At 44.5% G+C, this 11744-nt stretch overlaps 1 pseudogene across 1 annotated transcript; it reads left to right on the top strand.

Annotated features, from left to right (window-relative positions):
- Nucleotides 1-466: 466 nt before the first annotated feature.
- LOC311147611 lies at nucleotides 467-9494 on the top strand (annotated as a pseudogene). Its single transcript has 7 exons — nucleotides 467-571; nucleotides 2355-2455; nucleotides 3228-3306; nucleotides 5860-6073; nucleotides 7837-7871; nucleotides 8506-8590; nucleotides 9113-9494. The product of its transcript is annotated as an uncharacterized misc_RNA (transcript).
- The last annotated feature ends 2250 nt before the right edge of the window (nucleotides 9495-11744 follow it).

Here is an 11744-nt window from a genome sequence, read left to right on the forward strand (position 1 = left end):
ACAACGACTCCCATTGTTAGGGCAGAGACATGGGCATCTCGCCATTATATACAGATCTCTGTTAAAGTCAACCATTGATTGAGAACAGAACCATCAGCCTTGCGTAAACTGCCCAAAATGTTTTGTAATGTTTTGTTTATTACAGTTAGTGGTAACAAAGATTTAGCACACGGACTACACATAAATTACATCGCAAAGAAAGGTACATAACCCGCAGAGTCCAAAATGTTGCATACCCCTTTTGTATTTTTTCGTTTGAGTTAAAACAGCTGAGCTGCTGGACGTATTAACAACCGTACGATGAATGTAAAGAGATCAAATGAACCAGCTAGCTACTTTCTTTATTGGTTATGATGTCAGTTCAACAGATAGGCACACACCGAAATGTTGAAATGCATTTGAACAAGAAAGTGGTTTAACTGAGTATGGAATGCAGTGTGGTGACTGTCCCGCATGGTCTCTTAGGATGGCTCAAGTGCCCAAGGTTAGGCTGGCAGGGGGCTTGGAGATCTGCCGCATCCTGAACGGCAGGTGTCTGGTGGTCATGGTCCGGTTGATCAGCCCAAAGCAGGTAAACTTAAAGTGATAGGTCACTCCAAAATGTTCAGATCAAACGTGTCTGTCTTACACAGTGGCGGCTCCTGAAAAAATTCTCAGGGGGGGCAATTTTTCTGATGATTTAGGTGACCTACACACATTTTAAAAAAGATATGTCCAGCAACAACATGAAGACAGGGGCAGCATATAAGTCAATACCAGAAGCATTTATTGACTGATCTCAAAAGTGTTGGCTTACCAGGGTTGGTGGAGCCCTCAGTTTCATCTTTGCCTCGCAAAGCTAACTCAAACACTCCGCAAAACTTCACACACTGGATTAGCCGGCTGAGGATGTGGCGGTTCTTGCTAATGTCGTAGTAAATATATTTGTTATAGTGAATATGGAATATGATATGTTGAGTAAAATGTTGTGCTAAGATCTATTTAGGTCAGGAGCTGGTTATAAGTTCTGTTCCTATCCAATAACAATGGACAAAAGGGTCCTATCTTGTCAGCCTTGTCAGTTTCAGTTCTCCAGTAAACTTGTGATTATCAACACTAACCTCATCGTTGTGGCGGCGGACAGCTAGCCTGTATCCCTCATCCAGTTGAGTGGGAACAGCTATCCATGTGGGTCTTTGACAGCTCATGTTTCTTAATCTTTCCTGAAAGATGGTGCATGTCCGTTACACACCAGTCGCTGTCCAAGCGGTGCTGTCTGCCGTGCCGCCTTCAGGGTGAAAGAGTAAGCAGGGGGTAGCAGAAGACTGCATTAGCTACATCGCAGCCTGCTAGCCAGGTTTTTCGTTCGTACCAATTTTTGGAAAATCCTCGGGTGTAGGACTTCCCCCCTTTAGTAGAAACCTGTTGAATTATTAAATTTGGTCTGGGAGGTCCTAATTGTTTCGTTGCCAATTTATCTTCATTTGTTCGCCGACAAAAAGTAACTTATTTCAAAGAGACAATCGAGTTGCACTGAACGCTATAGCCATCTTGATAGTAGTACGTGAATTGATTGATGAGGCTACCCGCTCTTTTCTTAGTTACGTTCATGGTTATGTTACATATGACGAAAGCGCGTAAGTGCAAGCCCTCAGAAACCCATAGAGATTGTATTGAAAGCTCTGATATTTGAAAAAAATAGATTTTACATGGGAGTCTATGACAGACTTCTGGGCGATTTTCAACCTGACTGAAATCGCCCCAAAAGGGGGGGGGGGGCATTTGAAGCACGACTTTAGCCTGATTGGACATTTAGTGGCACTGTGGCAGATCAGACGTCTAGATTACAACACTGATAACTACTGTTGCCGTGATATAATTGATTAGAAAAAAAATCCCTTCCTTTTCCCGTTTGGCAGTGCGTCGCCCATATCGCCCTATTGAACACACCGCCCCTGGTCTTACATGAGTGAGTGTCCCACACCATCTGTTGGCCTGTTCTCCATACAGTATGAAGGGGGAAAATGGGTACTATGTAATTAAGCAATAAGACCCGAGGAGGTGTGGTATATGGCCAATATACCATGTCTAAGGGCACAACGCAAACCCCTGAGGTGCCTTATTGCTATTATAAACTGGTTACCAACATAATTAGACCAGTAAATTGTCATTTTACCCATGGTATACGATCTGATATACCACGGCTTTCAGCCAATCAGCATTCAGGGCTCGAACCACCCGTTGTATAATTATGCCGCCTGACAACATATATATATATATATATTTTTTTATGATGCTGCCTATTTATTTGCATTATTTTACTCACTACTTGTATTGTTGTAGTAGTTCTTATCAAACCCCTTTTCCTATTTCAGTGCAGGTGATGCAAGCCTATGTTGATGCCGGCCTGACAACATTTGACATGGCAGATATCTATGGACCAGCAGAGGAGATTTTTAAACACTTCAACAGCCAGGTATGAGTTAGAATCATTGTTATTATAAGCCTACACCACATAAACTCCAGATTATGAACCTATTGGATTGAAAGTGAATGTGAAGTAAAAAAATAAATAATCTTATGAACATTGATCTTAGATCTGTGTGTAAGTGGAGCAGCACCCCTGAATAGGCACAGGAGGGAGCTAATGTAGCACAGTTGGTATTGGGTGGTGGGGCCGCACTCAAGTCAGGGGAGAGATGGCGAATGGAAAATCTGTATATTCTCTCTCACTCATAGACACACATGAATAAGCCCTTACACATGGAGCCTTAGTTATACATACATGGACAGATAAACTCTGACACACACAGATTCACCACTACCATTGGTTTCAATATTATATATTTTTTTTCATTGCCCAGGCAGGCTGCATCTCTCACAGTTTTGACAGCCTAATGGCATAGACCCCTGAGTCAATCATCTAGAATAATGTCCTCTGAGAACGCTTCCCAACAAAACCTCTCTCTGGGGAATACCCTTCATCATCACACTCTATAACTGGGCACATCTGCTCTGCTCTCACATGGGAAACGGAGAGATTTCGATGGTCCCTAAGGTCGGACTGAAAAGTATCTGAGATCTTAGAGGGAATTATGTGGACTGAGGATGTTATTCTACATAGTGTTGTACACAACCAGACCACAAGTAAATGTAGTGAATACCGGAGGGTATGAATTTAGTGAATACATTTCAAAGTGTCTAGTCACAGATGGCACAGATTCTAATTGTAGCATTCTGTTTTCTAGGTGAAATCGAAACCAAGCGGTGTAACCCCTGCAGGGTTTGACTAAATGGGTGCCTGGACCTGGACCGATGGACCGCAAGGTGAGTCTTAAATAGAGACTAGTGTGGGCAATATCATGCTGCAAGTTCCCCACCATCCAGTAAAATCTGAAAGCTGCATACTCATAGGTGCCTGAGCAATGGAGCAAATTTAGTTTTTGCACCCCCACTTTTCTACCAGAAAAGTATCATGGTCCATTGGGTAATTTGTCATTTTCAAGGATTAGTAATGATTTGAGCTAGTCCGTATTAAAATAGATATGTCCATTTTATATATTATATATTGTATATACTGAACAAAAATATAAACACATGTAAAGTGTTGGTCCCATTTTTCATGTGCTGAAATAAAATATCTCAGAAAAGCTTATTTCTCTCAAATTTTGTACACAAATTTGTTTACATCTCTGTTAGTGAGCATTTCTCCTTTGCTAAGAAGCTAATTAAACAGCAAGATCATTACACAGGTGCACCTTGTGCTGGGGACAATAAAAGGCCACTCTAAAATGTGCAGGTTTGTCACACAACACAATGCCACAGATGTCTCAAGTTTTGAGGGAGCGTGCAATTGGCCCACTGACTGCAGGAATGTCCACCAGAAATGTTGCCAGATAATTGAATGTTAATTTCTCTACCATAAGCCGGCTCCAACATCTTTTTAGAGAATTTGGCAGTACGTCCAACCGGCCTCACACCCGCAGACCACGTGTAACCACGCCAGCCCAGGACCTCCACATCCAGCTTCTTCACCTGCGGGATCGTCTGAGGAGGGGGAACAGGGGTGCTGAGGAGTATTTCTGTCTGTAATAAAGCCCTTTTGTAGGAAAAAAATCATTATGATTGGCTGGACCTGGCTCCCAAGTGGGTGGGCTATGAAATTCATAGATTAGGGCCTAATGAATTTACTTCAATTGACTGATTTCTTTCTATGAACTGTAACTCAGTAAAATCTTTGAAATTGTTGCATGTTGTGTTTATATTTTTGTTAAGTATATATAATAATTAACAGATTGCATTTTGCAGCCCCTCCCCAGTCGCCTCAAGATGAATGGTTTTGCCCACTCTAAAGTGTTGCTTCGCTCCCGCGCCCCTGTTTGTTTCAGTGCCGTTAGAAAGCACTAGTTCCACCACTCGTGTTTAAAATGAAAAGGCACCTGCAAAATAATTGTTTGTATCTATTTTGTTGTGCTCTTGTTACATTTGTATTTTGTTTCATGGTGTTGTTACATATCATTTGACCTGCGGGCACCACAAGCACATTTTGTCATTTCACTTTGCCTGTAAGAATGAAGGTTACGTATGTAACCACGGTTATGTGAGCTATATGGATCACTCCAATATATTGGTATCACTCTGTGGCGGAGGGATACATCCGAGGTGAGGATTTACAGATTTACTCCCATGTACACCTGTGTCACGGTTGGGGTCCGCCCCTATATATAGACCCCATGACCGCGACACACGTTCTCTACATCATTTTTGAGGCGCCTCTAGCACCGTAGAGGATTGGAGTGATCCATATAGCTCACATAACCGTGGTTACATACGTAACCTTCGTTATGTTTCACTATATTGGATCACTCCAATATATTGGTATACCCTTACCAGATTTAGTCGGTGCTAGAGGGACCTGGCCAGCCAGCGGCCAAGTCCCAGCGTGGAACAGAGACGCAGGGGCCGTCAATGTGGAAGGGGGGTCCAGGCACAGTCCCCGGAAGGGGAGGTGACGCCCAGGACCGCTGAACCAACCGCAGAGGGAGGTGCCAAATTTACCCGATAGTACCAAGCAAAGGTGCAAGAGGAAGCCCAGCTGGCCGCAGCACAGATATCAGCGAGGGGCACTCCTCTCAGTAGAGCCCAGGATGCAGTCACACCTCGTGTTGAATGTGCCACCACAGATCCCAGAACTGGCCTGCCAGCCAGGCGGTATGCTGTCATAATCGTGTCCACGATCCAGTGAGAGAGCCTCTGCTTTGATAGCCCAGCCCCCAGGACTCTCTAACCATAGCAGACAAAGAGCTGGTCTGTTGTTCTCACTGACCGTGTCCACTCCACATAGGCAGCCAGTGCCCGCACAGGGCACAGCATGCCGGAGGGAGGCCCAGACTCCCCCGCCGCTGCCAGGGGGTCGTAAGCAGACAGGATAAAAGGGATGTTCACATGCCTGTCTGACAGAACCTTCGGGAGGAATGAAGGGTTGGGGTGGAGAGATATACTCCTCCCACCGGGGTCCATCTGTCCTCGCCATTGAGCAGGTCCTAGCTGGACGCATGCGATAAACTCCCTTCATAAACCTGGAGACCAAGGGATGGTGCCCCACTGGCCTGTCCATCCACCCCACATGGCAGGTAGATATAGCGGCCAAATACCCTCTCAGTGTAGAGGCTGCCAAGCCCACATCCAAGCGAGACTGCAGGTATTGGAGGACATACTGCACCCCGCATGATTCGGGCACAACCTCAATACCAGTGCACCAAGAGCAGAACAACCGCCAGCGCAACTGATATGCCGTGGTTGTAGCCGGTGCCCTTGCGCTCTGCATAGTGTTCCTTACACCCTCCTGTAGTCCTAACATGGACCATTGGTGCCGCTCAGCGGCCAAGCCCACAGACTGAGGCGGTGCGGTCTCGGATGCCACAGTGTTCCCCCGGCCTGAGACAGCAGGTCGGGTCTCAGGGGCAGTTGCCAAGGTGTCCCAGACAACAGGGACAGGAGAAGTCTGAACCAGGGTCGTCTGGGCCAGTATGGGGCCACCAGCAGCTCGATGCTCCGCCATCCAGCATATCCGCTGCCACATTCAGGATGTCAGGTACGTAGGCTGCGCGTAGAGACGCTAGACGTCCCTGAGCCCAGAGAAGGAGCTCCCGTGCCATAAGATGGAGGCGGTGGGACCTCAGTCCACCCTGATGGTTGATGTAAGCCACCACTGTGGTGTTGTCTGTTCTCACCAGGACATGTCTTCCTTTCAGATTTGGAAGGAAAGACCGCAGGGCCAGCAGTACAGCTCGGAGCTCTAGTGTATTGATGTGCCTGCCGCTCCAAGGGGGTAGCCAACAGCCGCTGGCCGACCTGCCCTTGGTCACGGGCGGAGGATACAGATCAACCGTGCGCAGCGAGTGGAGCACTGAAGAGGAGGGGCTGACCATTTCTGGAAAATGTTAATACAATAAAGTATAACAAGGATTTTATTTCTGTCTACATTCAACTGGTAAAAGTTGATTGTGATATGATTGACATAAAAAAATGACCCTATTAGCGTGTGGTGCCTCACCTTAAAAGGCCACTATTAAAGAGAATGACAATTTAAAAAGTAATTGGAAAAATAATTTATAATAGCTTAGTCCTGCAACTGCAGGTTGCAGATTTGGTAAAATGCAAACACAAGATTCTCAAGGTAGGCTACAGTAGAATGATTTTTGGTCAAAGTGTGTGGTTTTAAGAACTCAAAAACAGAATACATTATGTATGCAGTGCTTGTTTCTATTCATCAAATTAGACCTTCACAATAACAAAATATGCTGGCTATATATGAGTAGCTCGCAATTATTATTATTTTGTATTAAGTAGCTCTTATGAAAGAAAAGGTTGGAGACCCCTGCTCTAGCCCAAACCGTTCAAATATGACCCATATTACCAGAGCTACATTTTATACTTTTTATTGCAGATTTATGACCAAAGGTATGTGGACACCTGCTCGTCAAACATCTAATTTCAAAATCATGGGCATTAATATGGAGTTGGTCCCCCCTTTACTGCTATAACAGCCTCCACTCTTCTGGGAAGGCTTTCCACTAGATGTTGGAACATTGCTGCGGGGACTTGCTTCCATTCAACCACAAGAGCATTAGTGAGGTCGGGCACTGATGTTGGGCGATTAGGCCTGGCTTGCAGTTGGCGTTCCAATTCATCCCGAAGGTGTTCGATGGGGTTGAGGTCAGGGCTCTGTGCAGGCCAGTCAAGTTCTTCCACACCGATCTCGACAAACCATTTCTGTATGGACCTCGCTTTGTGCATGGGTAACTCCGCCGGTGTCTCTTTTGGGTCACTTTTGCCGGTCCCAAGCCCGGATAAATGAGGAGTGTTGGAATTGTGACATAAAAAAAAAACAAGAATCAACAGAAGAAAGTTCATTTGTAGTTCTAAACATATTTAGGGTGTTTTTTACTCACTTTTTGCACATGGCCAATTGTGCAACAAAGGCTTCCGATCCTTTTTTATCGTGTTGTGCTGTTGGCCGTAGGTGTACTTGATTCAGAAGCCCTGCAAAGTGCTCCCATTTTTAACCATTTCATTTGTCTGAAAAGACAAAATCCGCCTACCCAGCAGACCGGGAGATCTCTATTTATTCAACACTATTACAAAACATAAAATGCGCTTCTCTATACTTCCGCTCGCGCTGCAGCTGCAATGAATGAGTAGCCAAGTGTATCGATAGCCCTGCGTTTTTATTATTATTAGCAGTATTTCACTTTCTCTGGTCATTGGAACAACATGAATTTGTGTCTGAGGCAGATGCTGTTTGACTCGAGTTTCACTATCAGGTGGAAGACTGTGTCCCCTCTCTCTTGTCAGTCTCACCCGAGGAAAAGAAGGAGAGAGCAGGGACCGTGAGAGGCGGACCCTCTGCTGCTCTCTCCCTCCTCTGAGACTAATGCCATGTTCAATACAACTGGGAACTCGGAAAAAAAGAGATCCGACTGGGATAAATAGTCATCCAACTCGGAAACTCTGGCATCTTTCTAGAGCTCCAACTTTCCGACCTGAATTCACTGACGTCATGATTTGACATCGTTTTTTCCGAGTTCCTAGTTGTCATGAAAGCACCATGACCATCAGATGCAGGTACCATCAGTCCAGTAAAATAAAAAAGCTAATTATTTGCAAATTATTTCAATTTATGCTCAGCTGTAACTTGGAAGTGCTACACTAACTGATCTATTTTGTTATCAAAGCTTGAGAATTAAATGTAATATGGTCTGAGAAGAACAATACTGGCAGGCCAGGCATATAGCCAATATGCTGTGATAATGTATTAGGCCTACTGCACAAACCTCATTCCTACATAACTGTTTTTATTAGGTTAATGTAACATTTTTTAAGTCATGTTAAAAAAAATAAAATAAATAGCGATAGATCTCGGCTTGCTTTTTGACTGCAAAAGTGATCTTGACTCAGAAAAGGTTGGTGACCACTGGTCTACATCAACATCCAGTATTAATGTTCAGAAATGTTGCCTTCCAGGTGCAGTACTCCCTGATCGACCAGCAGCCTGCTGCTAAGATGGAGGCGTTCTGCCTGTCTCACGGCATCCAGCTCCTGACCTACGGTCAGAGGTCATGGGGGATTAGGTCATCACAGCCACTCCCCCATGACTTGACTACTTGACTGCTCTAGATCATCTGGGTTGAGTCATTTAAGAGGATGAAGAAGCACAAGCATTTATGTCAGTGGTGAAGGGTTGGGTTAGGACCCAGTTAGCCTGGTCCAGGTCTGTATGGGGTTTAGCCAACCCTTCTGACCTATAGACCAGGCTAGGTCACAGTTACTGTTGCAACTTCAGTGACCGGTTATTGTCAGTTTTTTAGTGTTAGCGATTTGAGAAATACTTTCCATATTGACTCTCTTGCCATGTGGGGTGTAGTGATAAAAAAAATGGTGTTCTAAGATGGAGACCAAACTGACGATGCATCTGCGCTGTTTCTCTGCCCCCTTCTTCACCCTATCCCTTCCCATTCTATGTATTTCTTGCTGTTCCTCTTTCCTCATCTTTACCATTTCTCTCTTTCTGTGTCCCCCCCCCCCCCATCTTTTTAAACCTCCATCTCTCTGTCCACCCTCTATCTCTCAGCCGGTGGTCTACTCTCAGAGCGCTATCTAGGGAAGGCGGAGCCTACAAGCAGGGCGGAGCTCAACACCGCCTCCCTCAGTAAGTACAAGAACGTGGATGGGGGCTGTTCCAGGAGCTGCTGGTTGCCTTGGACACGGTTGCCAGGGGTCATGGCTGCTCCATCGCCAACGTGGCTACCCGCTACGTCCTGGACCGGCCTGCTGTGGGTGGAATCATCGTGGGCTGTTGTCTCGGTGTTGCCGGGGAAGAACACATCGAGGACAGCCTGCGCAGCTGCAGCCCAGAATTGGAAGTCATGGCGCAAGACCTGCGCACCATCGACGGTGTGGTGCAGCTGTTGCGTGACCTCATGAGACTCATCGGAGACGAGTACAGGAACTAGAGGAGGATGGAGATGATGGACCAGAACATCTGGGTTGGCAGGAAGTGGAGAGGTGATACTGAAGGAAGAACACACAATCTTCAGTGTTGACGTTAATGTGTGAATAAATGTGTGTATAGATACATTTTCTGTTTGCCATCAAACGTCACATTCGAGTGATGCGTGCGCATCCCAACAGCAAAATGCACTGTAGCAGGATAGCTAACGCTAATGTCGGGACCTTGACAAACTTAACAGTAAGTGAGTGATGAACATGAAAACACACAAGACTGATGGCTATAGCTATGTTCAACAAGTATATTATTCTTCTGGCTTTATCTACAGTCCCTTAAGAAAGTATTCATACCCCTTGACTTATTTCACATTTAGTTGTCACAGCCTGAATTCAAAATGTATTAAATATTTGTTTTTTCAGCCATCTACACACATTACCCCATAATGACAAAGTGAAAACATGTTTTTAGAAATGTTGGCAAATTTATTGAAAATGAAATACAGAAATATCTAATTTATGTAAATATTTACACCCCTGAGTCAATATATGTTAGAATCACCTTTGGCAGTGATTACAGCTGTGAGTCTTCTGGGTAAATCTGTAAGAGATTTGCACATCTAGATTGGACAATATTTGCACATTATTCTTTGTACAATTGTTCAAGCTCTGTCAAGTTGGTTGTTGATCATTCGAAGACAGCCATTTTCAAGTCTTGCCATAGATTTTCAAGCTGATTTTAAGTCAAAACTCTCAGGAAAATTCTATGTAATCTTGGTAAGTGTATATTTGGCCTTGTGTTTTAGGCTATTGTCCTGCTGAAAGGTGAATTTGTTTCCCAGTGTCTGTTGGAAAGCAGACAACCAGAGTTTACTCTAGGATTTTGCCTGTGCTTAGCTCTATTCCGTTAATTTTTATCCAAAAAAAACTCCCTAGTCCTTGTCAATGACAGGCATACCCATAACATGATGCAGCCACCATGCGTGAAAATATGAAGAGTGGTACTCAGTAATGTGTTGGATATGCTCCAAACATAATGCTTTGTATTCAGGACATAAAATTAATTTCTTTGCCACATTTTTTGCAGTTTTTCTTTAGTGCCTTATTGCAAACAGGATGCATGTTTTGGAATATTTATATTCTGTACAGGCTTCCTTCTTTTCACTGTCATTTAGGTTAGTATTGTGGAGTAACTACAATGTTGTTGATCCATCCTCAGTTTCTCCTATCACAGCCATTAAAATCAGAAACTGTTTTAAAGTCACCATTGGCCTGAAGGAAGGAAACTGCTCAGGGATTTCACCTATCTGGCAACTGAGCTATGAAGGATGCCTGTATCTTTGTAGTGACTGGGTGTATTGATACACCATCCAAAGTGTAATTAATAACTTCACCATGCTCAAAGGGATATTCAATGTCAAATTTTAACACCTGAACTTATTTAGGCTTGCCATAAAAAGGGTTGACTACTTATTGACTCAAGACATTTCAGCTTTTCATTTTGTATACATTTTTAAACATTATTCCACTTTGACATTGTGGGGTATTGTGTGTAGGCCAGTGACACCAAATCTCAATTTTAAATTCAGGCTGCAACACAACAAATGTGGAAAAGGTGAAGGGGTGTAAATATTTTCTGAAGGCACTGTAACTCTATTTGTCTATTTGTGTAAACAATACTCTGATGACATCTGCAATGTCTATAGTTGATGGTGTGAAGAGGATGGCAGGAGTAGAGGGAAATGTGGCAGAAACAGAAGGCGTGAAGGGCAGGAGCTGGAACTGGAAATGGCAGATATGAGGGGGAGTGACAACATGAACTATACAATTGTTCCTCTTCCTGTATTCGATTTCATGACACCCCTTCAAAAAAGAAGAAAGTATTTATTTGACATTACTCAAAAGACGGAAATGTCTATGTGTTTTAGGCGGTCTGTGGTGGACATTTGTGTGCAGTAGACTGGTTTTGTGTGTTTGTTTGAGGGTTACTAGGGGTGGAAGATGTGGGCAGACCTGTCTGGGGAACAGTTACAGTAGGGATGGAGACCATGGTAGAGTGCTCTGGTGTTCCTTGACAGAGCTAGCGGACTGGCTGTTCACTCAAGGGTGTGGATATACATGAACGGGGGGGGGGGGGGGGTCAGAGGCATATTTGGGGTAGGAGTAGCACTGAGGGGCAATTAGATGGCAGGCTGGAAGATTGGGGGTGGGTGTCAGCTGGTGGGGTGACACCCACCAGATTGCCACTATCACAGCTG

Source organism: Coregonus lavaretus (genome assembly GCF_964263955.1).
Source record: "Coregonus lavaretus genome assembly, chromosome: 20".
NCBI lineage: Eukaryota > Metazoa > Chordata > Actinopteri > Salmoniformes > Salmonidae > Coregonus > Coregonus lavaretus.